This window comes from Helicoverpa zea, chromosome 22 (assembly GCF_022581195.2).
Source record: "Helicoverpa zea isolate HzStark_Cry1AcR chromosome 22, ilHelZeax1.1, whole genome shotgun sequence".
NCBI lineage: Eukaryota > Metazoa > Arthropoda > Insecta > Lepidoptera > Noctuidae > Helicoverpa > Helicoverpa zea.
Genome location: NC_061473.1, coordinates 1,133,699 through 1,151,212, shown reverse-complemented (window position 1 = coordinate 1,151,212; position 17,514 = coordinate 1,133,699). Strand labels below are relative to the sequence as shown.

The 17,514-nt window shown below is 37.9% G+C and overlaps 1 pseudogene; it reads right to left on the bottom strand.

Annotated features, from left to right (window-relative positions):
* Nucleotides 1–734: 734 nt before the first annotated feature.
* Nucleotides 735–16,280, bottom strand: LOC124641414 (annotated as a pseudogene).
* Nucleotides 16,281–17,514: the final 1,234 nt, after the last annotated feature.

Here is a 17,514-nt window from a genome sequence, read left to right as displayed (position 1 = left end):
AATGCTGTTGACCAGTGTTATAAGTAAGTGATTGAGTAAGGTTCCAATTGATGTATTACATAAAAAAGTTCTTTCAAAATTGGGTCAGTGGGTCGTCTTAGGGGCGGAGTTATTGTGTCAAAATGTCTTTTTTGTTTATTTATATCATTTTGTGTAAATGCACTTAATTTTGTAATGGTACCTAAATATAAATTAGTCATTGATGTTAGCAAGGAAAAAATAACTACCATTGTAACGTCCTATTTATTCGTGTTCATTTTAATTGTGGTTTTTATATAATAAAATATTAAGCTACATATAAGTTTTTAGAAGTATTTTATTAAATGTATTCTATGTATTGTATTACTGTTAGAACGTCGGTAAAGTAGGTATGTTGTTCCTGTTACCTATGGTTCTATGATGGTTCTAGTCTTTGAGTTTGATTAAGTATATAAAAATATTGCGAGCAAATTTTGTTATTCGGCTAGTCCGTTCATAACATATAGTGTCTGTTGTTTGTAATACCCAGGCAGGACGTGTTAGAGCTACCTTCTAGCCGATAATAGATAGTAAAAGCAGTAGTTTATGGAGCTTCAAAACTCTTATGGCCTTACTACAAAAACTTTAACCACTGTTTTACACTTGTCTAAAAAAAATATGGCTCCAAAATGAACCATATGTCAACGTCATAATTTGTCATTTTTTTGGACAAGTCTTAAACTGACGTTAAAAAGTTTTTGTGGTAAGACGGTTAATGTTTATTTAAGGAGCACATTTTATTTGCCACCAGCAGTTTTCTCGCGGTTTTGCCCGCGTCCCGAACTACTGCTGGAGAAAACATACCGTATGTTACTCGGGGAATAGACTAGTTTCACAACTATGAAAGATTTTGTTTAATTGATCCAGTAGGTGGTTTCGGAGCCTTAAGGGGGGTACAAACAAACAAAAAAAAATGTTTATTCAAAGTAATGCAAATTGCAGCAAAATAATCACATAGCTGGTGAGCTGGATTATCAGATTTAACGGCAACGCAGCATCAATGAAGAAAAGGCCACATGCACTCATCTTACTGAATGAGCGGTTTATCTGTAACACTTGCTTGTATAGGCGAATTTGATCATCTGAAAAGGTGAAGAAATGTTAGGGATAATTTTGAACCAAGGAGGTACGTAAAGGTGCACAGAAGGTAGGTACCAATATCTGTAATACATTTTGGAAAATCTGGATATTACATGTGTCAATCTGACACACACCTATTTTCACATCGACCCCATGCTTTGGATCATGCACCCTATGAACAGTCAGCTGCATCTGACTACAGAGTGGCGAAACTAATGTGGTCTCTAGTCGTATTAGCATACCTGAACAGTCTTTCTTCACAAGCCGAATGCAAGTCGTTTCTGCTTCTTCAATGGCCTTATAGAAAATCTCTCACTGCACGCTGTGGTAAATTACCAGCAGTATGTCCTTTAGTATCCATACAGCCGTTACCAATCCGATACCCAGCGTTTTGTATACTGAAGCTACCTGGGGCCCGATTCTCCTAAGTTAATAATGTCAAAATCGAATAGAAATCGAATCGCAATATGATCGCAATAGCAGTTTTAACCATATCGGGCATTCTGCTACTAATAAAAGACCAATCGTATTCGATTGACATTTGATTGGTGTGCGATTGGTCTGCTATTTTGGTCTATACGGTAGTTTGCTGTACAATCATTTTGCAATCGTAAATCATTTGCAGACAAAATGATTCATTATTGAATGACAGAAAAGGATAAAAACGTTTATTTAAAAGAAAAAATAGCGGAATGCCACATACGCTTCAATAGTAATCGAGTCGGGATCGGATCTCAGTCGAATCGAGTCGAACGTCAATCGTATGTCGCTTAAGTAAAATTAGGAGAATCGGGCCCCTGAATTTAAAAGATCCTAGTTTAATTATAAATCTTTTCAATCTTTTGAGAGGTTTCAAAGGGTAGTTTCTATGAAATTTTATTACACCACTATTTAACTTTAACAAAACCATAACCAGCCATATACTTGCTGCCCGTTGGCCAAATCGGCGTTTTGACATCTGGAAATGTTTCGGTCGTTAAACTGTTTGTCGTTATATTGTTCGTGTAAGACGTTGAATCTTACCTGGGAATGTGACGGTGGCGCATTTTTATTTAGTTGTATGTGTGCCTCCAAAAGACTCAAGTTACGAGTAAATACTTGAAAAGTGATGAACAATGTCTGTAAAAAGCGTATTTTCGACTTGGATATAGGTAGGTCATTTATACCGAATGCTAAATATACTTGTGCTCAAATTAAAGACCTTAAGGCCTGATGCTATCCTACAATAAATAGACATTGAGTTCATTAAAAATCCTTACCAATTCTTGAAAAATCGTCTTGTATAATTTGAAACTTTCCAGAATATTTTCGTAAACCTCTAATAACTTCATGAAACGTGTTCCATCTTTATTATTAACTTGCGACACAGTTTTGTTCCATTCATCGAGATATTTTCTTAATAATGTTATAATACGAATGGCATATACGCGATTTATATCATATGAGATGAACATTAATCTGGCCCATAAAGTTACAATACCTAAGACATCCATATAATAGGTGACCATAAAAAAAAATGTACGTAAACAAATCGATAGAAAAGACAAATATAACAAAGATCCAGTTGTAAATAATAAAGCTCTTGACACTTCTACTAAAATCACTGCCTCTATTAATAAACTGGATTATCTTAATAAGCTGGATGTTATAGTTTTCGAAAACTATATTTATTACAATAATCAATGTCAATCCCATACTAAAAGTAAGGGTTCCTGAAACATGAATAATTGACATGATTATCGAACTTTTGGAGAAATCATTGATGACGATATAGAAATAGATGAAGAAGAGACTCAGGGCACCGGCGTAAGAAACGTTAAAGAGAGAGAGACACTTTCGCAGCATCCCAATGGGCATGATACGATTATCTTGTATGCTATACTTTGAAGACAGCAATAGAAAAAAGGCAAAGTTAAAAGGATAAATAATTCTTTGATAGTTCAAAGAATTATTTATCATTATCGAGGCGAGTATCGTGATGTACTGGATTCAGGATGATCGTTTGATTTCTTTTCTTTTGGAATATTTTAAAAATATGCATGTTGACGTCAGGGCGATTTTTAATTACTTTGTGGACTAAACGGCAGTTTTCAAATATTACCTTTATTGATGTAGTTATACCATTTTGGTATATGTCTATTTGGCCATTATATTTGGTTATTGGAGGTTTATCACCTGATTAGTCTAATGTTTTGATGTGTTATCAGATATGATGTCTTAACTTTAATGTATCATGTTACTTTTACTCGTGTGTCTCACCTATTCATGCGCACACAATTTTATTGTACACATTCATAAATTATTCCAATATGTATACATTATTACGCGTCTTTTATTAAAGAAAATTGTCAAAGTTCTTAATTTTTTTTGTTAGTGGGAAATCATCGCCTGCTGTGGGTGCGTTAGGGGGACTATCAGACTAACTGACTTAAATCCACCATGTTTCTTCTGGAGCCCTTTCAAACTATCCCGCAGCTCCTTCGACCCGGCTTTAGTTTCGTTTCATCATCTATCCTGCCCTAACACGGGGTTGGTCAATCATATTTCCTTCTTCATGCTCCTCCATCTTACGGTCATCTCATAAGTAACATTATTTCCAGATACGACGTTTTAATAATTTATTCAAATAAAAAAAAACACATTAAAAAGCATTCTTATCAAAGATACGCAAATTGTAACAAGACAATAGTGTAGGACGTGAGAAAACTGGATAACTGCAGTGGCAACTGGGCGTCTACGTCGAAGAAGCTGCAAGCGCTCATCTTATGAAACATAGCACGCTGTACTCTTAGCACGTTCTTGCATGCATTAGGATCTGTAAAATTCAAAATGTCATCATCATCCTCCGAGCCTTTTCCCAAACTATGTTGGGGTCGGCTTCCAGTTTAACCGGATTCAGCTGAGTACCAGTGCTTTACAAGAAGCGACTGCCTATCTGACCTCCTCAACCCAGTTACCCGGGCAACCCGATACCCCTTGGTTAGACTGGTGTCAGACTTACTGGCTTCTGACTACCCGTAACGACTGCCAAGGATGTTCAATGACAGCCGGGACCTACAGTTTAACGTGCCATCCGAAACACAGTCATTGGTGTCTAAGATGTACTTAGAAAGTACATACAAACTTAGAAAAGTTGCATTGGTACTTGCCTGACCTGGAATCGAACCCGCGCCCTCATACTCGAGAGGTTGGTCCTTTGCCCACTAGGCCACAACGACTTTTTCTTTAAAATTCAAAATGGTTCAGATTAATTAAAAAACCATTTAAAAAATAATCTCCTTCTTGTTTTTGTTGAGTTCTTTTATGTCATCGGTGTATGATTGAACCCATAGTCTGTGGTTTAACTATATAGTAACTGATTATCATCACCATCATCAACTGATTACTCATCTTTACATACTTCATAGAATAAAGATTGTGGTCGATGAAAAAGTTCTTCACAACCTAAAAGTATTTCTAGGAAAAATCCGTTTGCAATTTCAAAAGTTTTTCGATATTTTGTTCATCTTATTAACGGAATAATTACCATGGCGGTGTCTTGCCTGTATGAACATCACGCAGGTGCTCTCAACATCTCTTAACGCAGCATAGAAATTTTCGCACTCTATAGCTAACAAAATTACCATGGTGATGTTTTTCATATTCCACATCTGTGTCGCCACCGGCAGGAAAATCAACTGAAATAATAATTATTTTGTTTTTAACAATAACAACTTAAAATTTACTATCTATCGTGTCGTATATTCCAGCCAATAGAATATTTTTTTAAGTGAAGGTTCTCGCGGAATATAATAAAATCCATGTTTTTTAATTCCATCAAGCCTTTGAAATTTTTATGTTTGTAATTAGTTCTTAAAAATAATTATCTATTTTTACATGTGTTGAATTTATTTCTCCAATCATACTTACTCGTGATTGTACATCTAAAAATGATCTTATACACAGGACCATGGCGACGTTACGCAAACTGAGGTACGATACAAACAGTGTATAATAAGTTATCTGCAAAAAAGAAAAATACGTATTTTCCATTAAACAAATCATTTTTTTTATTTTTTATTAATATAGCGAAAATATAGTTTTACATATTTTATTCAAAATTAAGCTCTCATCTGAACTAACCATTAGTCGACAACTCTTGTCTACGATCGTGTAAGCTTCTTGAATATTCACAAATACATCAAATAATATATTCCAATCCTCGTTTCTTGCTAAATTATCAAGGTTTCTCGAATTTTCTACTTTTTTTATCCACACACGAAGCATTTTAGTCATCAGTTTCAAAAAGAATATCGTGAACATAATATTTGTGTCATGGTTGATAGAAATATACCCCGCAAATACATCGAAAACACTGACATCATCAAAAATATAAACGAAAAAGCAGAAGAAAACTATGAAGCAACTATTGATAAATATAATGAAAGACCTGTTGAAGATCACATAATATTTAAGTTCGAATTTATCAATTTGCAAGGCTCCGAGCACGTGCTGGATTTTGAGGATTAAAGAGACATTATGGCGACTTTGGGTGATATTCAAGAATGCACGAGTCAAATCTCCGATTACGAAAATTACATAGTCCACAACACTGGCAGAAATAAAGAACGGCGTGGAGTGCTCGCCCCATCCTTTCTTTCCGCTGGTAGCACTTTTAATAACACTGATTAAATGAATCAAGCTGAAACATCTATAAATAAACCAGCTAAACAAACTAAAACAGTTGTAGAAATAAGTATTGCAATAGATATGATTGTTACGAATGGAATACTTGGCGTAAAGTAAAATATTTTGCATGAAATTCAAAGGCCTCAGCATCGATTGTAGATCATCCTCTATTTTGTTATTTTGTAATAAATCAGATTTACATATTGGAACAATTATAGTTTCTATTCTTTTAAACTTCAATTTATTTTTTAAATAGGTATACATGTCCTTTGAAGTTGTCATGATCATTCTAAATGGCGTCCGTAAAGTCGATCGAACAGTGTTTAAGTAATTATTTAGATGATAGTTTGATAACGTCATCAGTTGTTTGTTCGTTTATGTAAGTCGGAACTAGATAGACTTTTTTATTAATGAATGTTGAACAATTCCAAAAATAACTAAGGTTTGTAAAGCCTTGTAAAATGTTGACAGTTGGTCAACATTGTTGCTGAAAACTTTGTTTAAATGAGTTGTCTACGCGTCAGTCTGCATTAATATGTTGCCCTAGAAAGTATTTGATCCCATAATAATAATTTGGATTGAAATAGTTCTAAAAATGCAATTTATTTATTATTCTCATTCTCATTTATTAATTTTCTTAAACATTTATTTTTCTTAGCCTATATTGTCTAACTGCTGGGCAAAGGCCCTCCCTATTTTGTCTCCACACCTCTCTATGTTATATATCTTAAATATTAGTAAAAATAAATATTAAATAAAGGTGGTCACCGATATGGTGAACAGGGTCTTAGATTCCGGTGTTTAGGGCCCCGGAGACAGAAACCTCCTCACAATATGACCGTATCAAAGAGGCTGCCTAAATCCAGTCCCTTGATCCAGTCGCCTATCGAGAGCCTCATGAGGTATTATTGGTCGAGGCTCTTGGCTATTAGACCATTAATTATTAGAAATTAATTCAGCACAATAACATTTTAACATAACAGATGAATTCAAAAAAAGGTAAGCGCAACAGGTACAATTATTATCATAGTATTTTTACAATTCAGACTTAATTCAAAGGAACAATACGCGCCAATCTATCTTGCCTTCATTTGTGACACCAACAAACATCATGATCGACCAAATACCCATGTAACAAGTGTACTTTACAGAATAGTAAATTGTAGGAGTACTATAGCATAACTTGTGAGCAATTGCATAAAATGCATCGGTAGCCTAGCATCCAGACAAAACAGGCCACACGCAGTCATCTTGCTGAATGAACGATCTATCTGCAGCACTCCTATGCATAGTTGTTCAGTAATATCTGAAAATAATAAAAAGTTAGTAGTATAGTTAAATAGTGTGATAATCAAAGATATACGGATTCTTACACAAGAGCAACAGTGCGTCTTAGGGTGCGTCCACATCTGGCGAATGCGCAGCACGCGAGCCGATCGCGAGCTGTCCGCGAGCTGCGCGCGTGCATTTTTGTTCGTGCGCCGCTTCTGCGCCGCCCGCGCGCAGCTCGCGCGCGACCTAAGCGCCGCACGCGAGCGGCGCGCAGGCGGCGCGCGACGTCTGCCATCTTCGATAGTACTGAGCCAATATACGGAACTGTTAGGGCGAGAACTGATTGCGCGCAGATCGCGCGCCGCTCGCGCGCTCTATACGAGCCTTGCGTGAGTTGCGCTAAAGAGGCGCACCGAACTATTGCAGTGACTGCACGCGCGCAGCTCGCGGACTGCTCGCGATCGGCTCGCGTGCTGCGCATTCGCGGCGCATTCGCCAGATGTGGACACACCCTTAGATACAGCAGCCGGACAGCGTGTTCTAAATCGCTTTGCAAGATTATAGCCTAAAAGATTTGGTTAAACTCTTATGAACCGTCCATTTTGGTGACATGACAGGCATGTTGTTGTGCCCAAGAATTAATTCGTTTACCCTTAGAGCGTATGCAGAGAACATATCTAGATAGGGTCCCATTGTCCCATACCAGTTTTCTTGGTCATTTACACACTAGCTCATTTCTTTTCAATATTTCGACCCATTTGATTTCGACGGTGTCATTAGGAATTGAATAGTAGCTTTCCCTGTAATGAATACTAAATGCGGTTTTTTCATTCTTTTTTATCATATTTGTATCATGTACATAGTGTACTTACTTATGACGAGCTGTACACGGTTCTGGTGCACATTGAAAGTATTTTAAATTCTAGATTAAGTATAATAAACAGGATATTAAAAAAAGACAGGGACATTTAACTCCTGAGGAGGTAGATCTTGCTTTGCATGATTTGACTAAAATTGATCACAGCTCACATTTTGAACATAAAAGTATGACCTTGAAAATCAATAAGAACATATCAATGTTTACTCAAGAAAGTCCCTCCAACCTTATTTCACCCTCTGACCCTGGGTTGCCTAAGGAAAGAGAAGATGTTTCTCTTCACTTGGTGGTTCCTATTTCCTTTTTCCCATTGGCCCTTTTTAATTTGTCACGTAACTCCTACAAAGTGCTCGTTAGTATATTAACGATTTGTGCCAATGTCTTTTCTGTATTGCTCACTATTCTTTTCTTTTCAATCTGATCAAAAAACGTTGAATCAAATAAATGTGTCCTCTGGTCGCTTAAAGCATGGCACAGTTACTACTTGATTGTATACCCCTGATAAAAGACCACTCTGATTGGCGTAAGACATCTAAGCATAGGTAAATGTATTTTGGTTTCTGTGTTCTTTCCGGGCTTCCTGAAGCAAGTTCCCATCTCTTCTCTTGTGAACCAATTGGCCACGTTTGTGATTTGAGATAAAGCAGAGAGATCCTCATTATAAGTACTGAAAATGCCGTGGAACACTATTTGAGAAGTCATTTCTTGTTGCATTTCCACAAATGGTGTTTTTTTTCCAGATTCAGGTGCTACTTTATAGGTGTACCAGCCTCCTGCGCCTGTAACTAGGCAAGTTTTGTGACTTCTAAAGAAGTCACAAAACTTGCCTTTTGTCACTATGTAGATTCTACACATGGGAGAAAATGGTTATTATGATGAACATTTCTAGTGGCTTGTCGGGACGTTGTTATGAGAAGAATTTCTGCGACCAATGTGGTTTGTGTAAAAATTTCGGAAGCCTGCTTTATATTCTTAGTGAGTTCAATGATTTCGTCTATGCAGGGCATGTGTGACATTGCACTCTTGACTGCTAATGTAACCCCGTGACTCTCAGTATGAGTGGAAAAGACAAACTTACCGGGGAACAGGAAAGTGGACGGGAAAGAAATCTGCCGACGACGAGGCACTCGATGCCGGCCGGCCAGCGGGACACTTCCTCCGCACTTGTTTCAGTATAGTCTTTCCACGAGTCCGGGTGATACAGGCACTAACGGTCAGCACTTCTAGCAAGGTTTTTCGTGGTTTTTTTAATTGGTTTTGATCGCGCGACGAACCGCGGGCGATACCAGTATTTTGACTTTTTGAAGTGAAGAACAACAAAAGCGAAACCCGTCATGGCAATAAAATAAAAAAGAAAGAAATGATGAAATGACCAAGAAGTCTTCACAAACACCTTCACTGCGCAACATACGAAGACAAGCAGTCATGAGCCCCCCAACACTTTGGACAATGGAAGACCTACGCTCCGGTGAGAATGACGCTCCTTCTAACAATACGTGATGAGCTCCCGAAAGGCCATATTTGGCAACCAGGAAACTTGTGTACCCCATGTATTTTGGTGACAGGCATGTTGTTGTGCCCAAGCCTTAATTCAGTCACCCTTAGAGCGTATGCAGAGAACATATCCAGATAGGATCCCATGGTCCCATACCAGTTTTCTTGGTCATTTACATCAAAATCTTTATATAATACCGTGGCTGCATAACTCACTTGCAATCGCATTCTCCATGGCTAATGCTCTCGATTTTCAAAATTCAATGAATTTCTTGTATATAAAATACAACCTTTTTATCCCTTTTTAAACGAAAATGATTGTTAGTATCGGAATCAACTTTCTGGACTAATATGTTTACCATTGTTGGACCCCATGCCTCTACTTCCATTTGGTGATAGGTATGTTGTTGTGCCCAAGCCTTAATTTGTTTACCCTTAGAGCGTATGCAGAGAACATATCCAGATAGGGTCCCATTGTCCCATACCAGTTTTCTTGGTCATTTCCATCAAAATCTTTATATAATAGCCCATTTCTTTTCAAAATGTCAACGCCGAATATTAAATGCGGTTTTTTCAGTCTTTTTTATCATATTTGTATCATGTACATAGCGTACTTACTTATGACGAGCTGTACACGGTTCTGGTGCACATTGAAAGTGTTTTAAATTCCGGTTTAATTATAATAAACAAAATATTAAGAAAAGGCAGGGACATTTAACTCCTGAGGAGGTAGATCTTGCTTTGCATGATTGATTAAAATTGAGCACAGCTCACATTTTGAACATATAAGTATGACCTTGAAAATCAATAAGAATTGGTGGTACCCATTTCCTTTTTCCCAATGTTCCTTTTTAATTTGTCATGTAACTCCTCCAAAGTGCTCATTAGTATATTAACGATTTGTGCCAATGTCTTTTCTGTATTGCTCACTATTATTTTCTTTTCAATGTGATCAAAAAACGTTGAATCAAATAGATGTGTCCTCTGGCCGCTAAAGCATGGCACAGTTATCACTTGCTTGTATACTCCTGATAAAAGATCACTCTGATTGGCGTAGGACATCTTAGCATAGGTAAATGTATTTTGGTTTCTGTGTTCTTTCCGGGCTGCAGGAAGCAAGTTCCCATCTCTTCTATTGTGAACCAATTTGCCACGTTTGTGATTTGAGATAAAGCAGAGAGATCCTCTTAATAAGTACTGAAAATGCCGTGGAACACTATTTGAGAAGTCATTTCTTCATGCATTTCCATAAATGGTGTTTTTTTCAGATTCAGATGCTACTTTGTAGGCGTACCAGCCTCCTGCGCCTGTACTACTAAAGAAGTCACAAAACTTGCCTTTTGTCACGATGTAGATTCTACACATGGGAGAAAATGTTGAACATTCTAGTGGCTTGTCGGGACGTTGTTATTAGCAGAATTTCTGCGACCAATGTGGCAAGTGTTGAAATTTCGGAGGCCTGTTTCGTATTCTTAGTGAGTTCAATGATGTCGTCTATGCGGGGTACATGTGACATCTGCTAATGAGTACATACATCTGTACACGCTTTCTGGACGGTACTCGCTGAAGAAGTTACTGGCGTTACTGCAATCTCCGTTGAAGTCCGCGTTGAAACCCCGTGATTCTCAGTATGAGTGGAAAAGACAAACTTACCGGGGAACAGGAAAGTGGACGAGAAAGAAATCTGCCGACGACGGGGCACTCGATGCCGGCCGGCCAGCGGGACACTTCCTCCGCACTTGTTTCAGTAGTCTTTCCACGAGTCCGGGTGATACAGGCACTAACGGTCAGCACTTCTAGCAAGGTTTTTCGTGGTTTTTTAATTGGTTTTGATCGCGCGACGAACCGCGGGCGATACCAGTATTTTGACTTTTTGAAGTGAAGAACAACAAAAGCGAAACCCGTCATGGCAATAAAATAAAAAAGAAAGAAATGATGAAATGACCAAGAAGTCTTCACAAACACCTTCACTGCGCAAGATACGAAGACAAGCAGTCATGAGCCCCCCAACACTTTGGACAATGGAAGACCTACGCTCCGGTGAGAATGACGCCTCCTTCTAACAATATGTGATGAGCTCCCGAAAGTCCATATTTGGAAACCGGGAAACTCTTGTGTACCCCATCCATTTTGGTGACAGGCATGTTGTTGTGCCCAAGCCTTAATTCAGTCACCCTTAGAGCGTATGCAGAGAACATATCCAGATAGGATCCCATGGTCCCATACCAGTTTTCTTGGTCATTTACATCAAAATCTTTATATAATACCGTGGCTGCATAACTCACTTGCAATCGCATTCTCCATGGCTAATGCTCTCGATTTTCAAAATTCAATGAATTTCTTGTATATAAAATACAACCTTTTTATCCCTTTTTAAACGAAAATGATTGTTAGTATCGGAATCAACTTTCTGGACTAATATGTTTACCATTGTTGGACCCCATGCCTCTACTTCCATTTGGTGATAGGTATGTTGTTGTGCCCAAGCCTTAATTTGTTTACCCTTAGAGCGTATGCAGAGAACATATCCAGATAGGGTCCCATTGTCCCATACCAGTTTTCTTGGTCATTTCCATCAAAATCTTTATATAATAGCCCATTTCTTTTCAAAATGTCAACGCCGAATATTAAATGCGGTTTTTTCAGTCTTTTTTATCATATTTGTATCATGTACATAGCGTACTTACTTATGACGAGCTGTACACGGTTCTGGTGCACATTGAAAGTGTTTTAAATTCCGGTTTAATTATAATAAACAAAATATTAAGAAAAGGCAGGGACATTTAACTCCTGAGGAGGTAGATCTTGCTTTGCATGATTGATTAAAATTGAGCACAGCTCACATTTTGAACATATAAGTATGACCTTGAAAATCAATAAGAATTGGTGGTACCCATTTCCTTTTTCCCAATGTTCCTTTTTAATTTGTCATGTAACTCCTCCAAAGTGCTCATTAGTATATTAACGATTTGTGCCAATGTCTTTTCTGTATTGCTCACTATTATTTTCTTTTCAATGTGATCAAAAAACGTTGAATCAAATAGATGTGTCCTCTGGCCGCTAAAGCATGGCACAGTTATCACTTGCTTGTATACTCCTGATAAAAGATCACTCTGATTGGCGTAGGACATCTTAGCATAGGTAAATGTATTTTGGTTTCTGTGTTCTTTCCGGGCTGCAGGAAGCAAGTTCCCATCTCTTCTATTGTGAACCAATTTGCCACGTTTGTGATTTGAGATAAAGCAGAGAGATCCTCTTAATAAGTACTGAAAATGCCGTGGAACACTATTTGAGAAGTCATTTCTTCATGCATTTCCATAAATGGTGTTTTTTTCAGATTCAGATGCTACTTTGTAGGCGTACCAGCCTCCTGCGCCTGTACTACTAAAGAAGTCACAAAACTTGCCTTTTGTCACGATGTAGATTCTACACATGGGAGAAAATGTTGAACATTCTAGTGGCTTGTCGGGACGTTGTTATTAGCAGAATTTCTGCGACCAATGTGGCAAGTGTTGAAATTTCGGAGGCCTGTTTCGTATTCTTAGTGAGTTCAATGATGTCGTCTATGCGGGGTACATGTGACATCTGCTAATGAGTACATACATCTGTACACGCTTTCTGGACGGTACTCGCTGAAGAAGTTACTGGCGTTACTGCAATCTCCGTTGAAGTCCGCGTTGAAACCCCGTGATTCTCAGTATGAGTGGAAAAGACAAACTTACCGGGGAACAGGAAAGTGGACGAGAAAGAAATCTGCCGACGACGGGGCACTCGATGCCGGCCGGCCAGCGGGACACTTCCTCCGCACTTGTTTCAGTAGTCTTTCCACGAGTCCGGGTGATACAGGCACTAACGGTCAGCACTTCTAGCAAGGTTTTTCGTGGTTTTTTAATTGGTTTTGATCGCGCGACGAACCGCGGGCGATACCAGTATTTTGACTTTTTGAAGTGAAGAACAACAAAAGCGAAACCCGTCATGGCAATAAAATAAAAAAGAAAGAAATGATGAAATGACCAAGAAGTCTTCACAAACACCTTCACTGCGCAAGATACGAAGACAAGCAGTCATGAGCCCCCCAACACTTTGGACAATGGAAGACCTACGCTCCGGTGAGAATGACGCCTCCTTCTAACAATATGTGATGAGCTCCCGAAAGTCCATATTTGGAAACCGGGAAACTCTTGTGTACCCCATCCATTTTGGTGACAGGCATGTTGTTGTGCCCAAGCCTTAATTCAGTCACCCTTAGAGCGTATGCAGAGAACATATCCAGATAGGATCCCATGGTCCCATACCAGTTTTTTTGGTCATTTACATCAAAATCTTTATATAATACCGTGGCTGCATAACTCACTTGCAATCGCATTCTCCATGGCTAATGCTCTCGATTTTCAAAATTCAATGAATTTCTTGTATATAAAATACAACCTTTTTATCCCTTTTTAAACGAAAATGATTGTTAGTATCGGAATCAACTTTCTGGACTAATATGTTTACCATTGTTGGACCCCATGCCTCTACTCCCATATTTAAACTTTTTAAAGCAGTTAAAAGAACATTAGCACTTTCAACTAGAGAGCTAAGATAGGCAGCGGTGCATTCAGTTAATTTAGTAAATCAAGTAATCAAGTAAAGTATTGATATGATGATTTAATAATCATTGGTTCATTATTATATTGGTTATCGGACAATTTAAAGCTGCAGAATAATGTTGTTCCGTCAAAGGCAAATTCGGGATTAAATTTAATGCTTGCCATGTGTCACACGCATTTCTTCTTCTATGTTGATGAATGGTAAATAATCCAAAATATTGTTGCCACTAAAATTCCTTGATGGTAATTTGCGGAAGCTTTCTGTAATTACTATCATATTTTGCTTAGGCGACTCCGCCACGGGCGGCCCTGATTTACGCCGAGCATTGAGCTGATGATTAATTATAGAAATGCAGGTGAAACATTTACCTTCTGATAAGGCTGGGTCCTCGTAACATGCAAAGTTTTTAGCCAAACGACTACGCCGCTCCGTGAGCATCTCGATGCGTTCGCAATTTCCTCTGTATTAAAAGAACTTTCCTCCCGAATGATAGCACCCTTTACGCACCCACGACGGAGCTTCAATTAACCCAACTCATCATTTTGAGACATTTTTATTTATTTTGGGATGCAAGCCAAAACAACCTTCTAAGACGTTGTTAGTGCGATATCGCGCAAAACGCTCAGTAGGTTATTGTTTTTAGTATTCATCCAGGTACGCTTAATGATACCTAGATTTTTTTTCATATCAAGTTGTTCACTTTCTCCTTGCACGTAACACCAACCTACTACAAAATATTCTTTTAGTGGGAATGCTGTTCACAACGCAACAATTCGTCTTTCTGCCTTACACTTGTCGTTACCTTTTTGTTTAGCTTTTCGCCAAAGACACCTGTGCCAATGGTAATAACTGCCTATTATCTGAGCCGAGGGAAAAAACATTGTAAAAGCCTAATTGCTTAGGTGGAACCCTATTCGATACGTTGACTGTTTTTTATTTATCTGGTAAGAGTGCGTAAATTAAAGGAACTAGTTTTGCCGTTTCTGCTGTACTGCCAACACCTCCGAGAATAAAGGTGGTGGTGGACAAGCTTTAAATGTAGCGTTCCCGAAAAATTCGGATATCCCATTAGTTTTGTTTCTAATGCCATCCACATTGTAATCGGCTAGAATGAGTTCATAATATTTTTCAGGCACTTGGACTTGTTGCGCATTGGTAAACGTAGTTTTTGTTACATTTTCTGCTGAATTGCGTATTTGATATGACGCTGTAAGACAGTGAAGGTACGTTTGAGACTAGGTGTACACCTTCATCTTTTAATGATGCTGTAGTTTTGTTTTTCACATTTTTCTCTTGGTTTGGCACGAGCCATGTCCACTGTTTATGGTTTAATGATGCTGTAGTTTATTATATAAACGAGGTATGGGCTTATCGCTACTATATAGCACATTTTTCTTTTAGTTTTCCAAGAGCGATGTCCACCGTATATCTTTTAATGATTCTGTAGTTTATTACACAAACGAGGTATGGGCTTGTCGCTACTAGCACATTTTTCTCTTAGTTTTCCAAGAGCGATGTCCACCGTATTCCTCGTCACGTTAGGTTCACACCCATGGGATGTTCTTAACAGGATAACTTGGTCCTATAAGTAATTACTAGTAATCAGGTTTTCAAAAACCTGAAATATTGATAATAGTACCACGGGTAGTTTTTTGCCCATGTTACTAGATAGCTTGGTAGTAGTACTACGCAACCAATGGTAAAACGGTCTTTGAGATGTTAGTTAGTCTGATGGCGATAATGACTAAAACAATAACTTGCCTGGACAGTTTTTCTTGAGTTGCTCAAAACATGCTGATTTAGCTTCTTCAACGGCTATGTAGAACTTCTCACAGCAGATGCTGGATATTATCACAAATAATACGTCTTTAGCTATCCACAAGCATGACATAAGAGGGAACAGTACATCATCTCCTGAGATAAGCTGGAAGAGGTAAACGTAGGTAAACTTAGTAATCTTTTTACTAGCTGAATGGAATTGCCTGCTCAATTTGATGTATTGTTAAGAAAACATTGGATAAATAAATTAATACCTTATCATGCGAGTTTAAAATACTTTTTACTTCCTGCAACATCATTTCAAGAAAACCTAGAGTACGACTGAATCCATTGTATGCACGATGTACCACCTGCAATGGGAAATGTTGAATACTCAGAGTAATTCAACAGAACCTTACAATAATAGTGGGTAAAAATAGTTTGAAGGACTTACCAAAACTTTGGTTATAGTCTTGTACAAATCGAAAGCTATCAAAATATTTTGATACGTCTCAAACATCTTTCTACAGTATTGTAGTGTATGCAGGTACATGTGCATCATTGTATAGGTTATGTCATTATTATGACGCCTCGTGCGCATACGTCACTCGGTTATAAATACCGGATCGAGCGGTGGGGAGTCAGTCGTTGTCAGACTGTCGACCTGTGTGGTGGTGCGTTGGCGAGTCGATTAACATAATAAAATGAGCGTACAATACATTGGCGACGAGGATAAAACCGTGAGTGTTTGGACCAACAGTTACCTATTATCTAATTTTTTAATTTTGAACTACCTATTAGTTCTGTGATCCAGAAAAATATTTGATATACAAGGTTATACTAAATAATTTGTCCTATTCATGCCTATACCAAATTAATGTATGCTAAATAAGCTTTGACAACAAGTAACCTCTGACCGATGTTAATATTCAATCATATTAAAAAGAGCAAAAGGAAAGAAGGAAGGGAAGAGAGTAGAATGACAAAGTATACATAACTTTTATGTTCATGTATGTATCACCCGAATTGCAAACAAATTTTAACCTTTTTACGTAATTCTTTGTTTAAGTTTACCTTGTTACAATTCTAATGGAAGTAGCAATATTTATTGCAGGTGTTAATATTTATCAAATGAGTAATTAATAATACAAAATCATTACTTGGTGATCAGTTTACTCATTCTTAAACCTGCATCAAAGTTTATTCAATAATAGGCATTTATTGGAAGCAATATAAAGTTGCTGGTTGTTGAATTGTCGTCAAGACGACTTTAGCAGTGGTGGGATTTCCTAGAGGATATAATACAATAACCTATTTGCCTTATAATCAATTGTGTTTAATAATTGTTGTGCTTGCATGCCAACAAGGCGGAATGTACACGGATCTTATTATGTTGTTTACAATCCTATTTTGTAAGTGCCTGCATTCTAAGCAAATAAAGACCTATTCTATTCCAAAAATCTGCTGGTCATTAAATTGACAGCTTGACGGTTAGCAGTAGTGTATATCTACTGGTCATTAGATTGACAGCTTGGCAGTTGGCAGTAGCGTGTATCTACTGGTCATTAGATTGACAGCTTGGCAGTTGGCAGTAGTGTGTTTCTACTGGTCATTAAATTGACAGCCTGATTGTTGGCAGTAGTCTATATCTACTGGTCATTGAATTGACAGCTTGATGGTTGGCAGTAGTGTGTATCTACTGGTCATTAAATTGACAGCCTGATTGTTGGCAGTAGTCTATATCTACTGGGCAT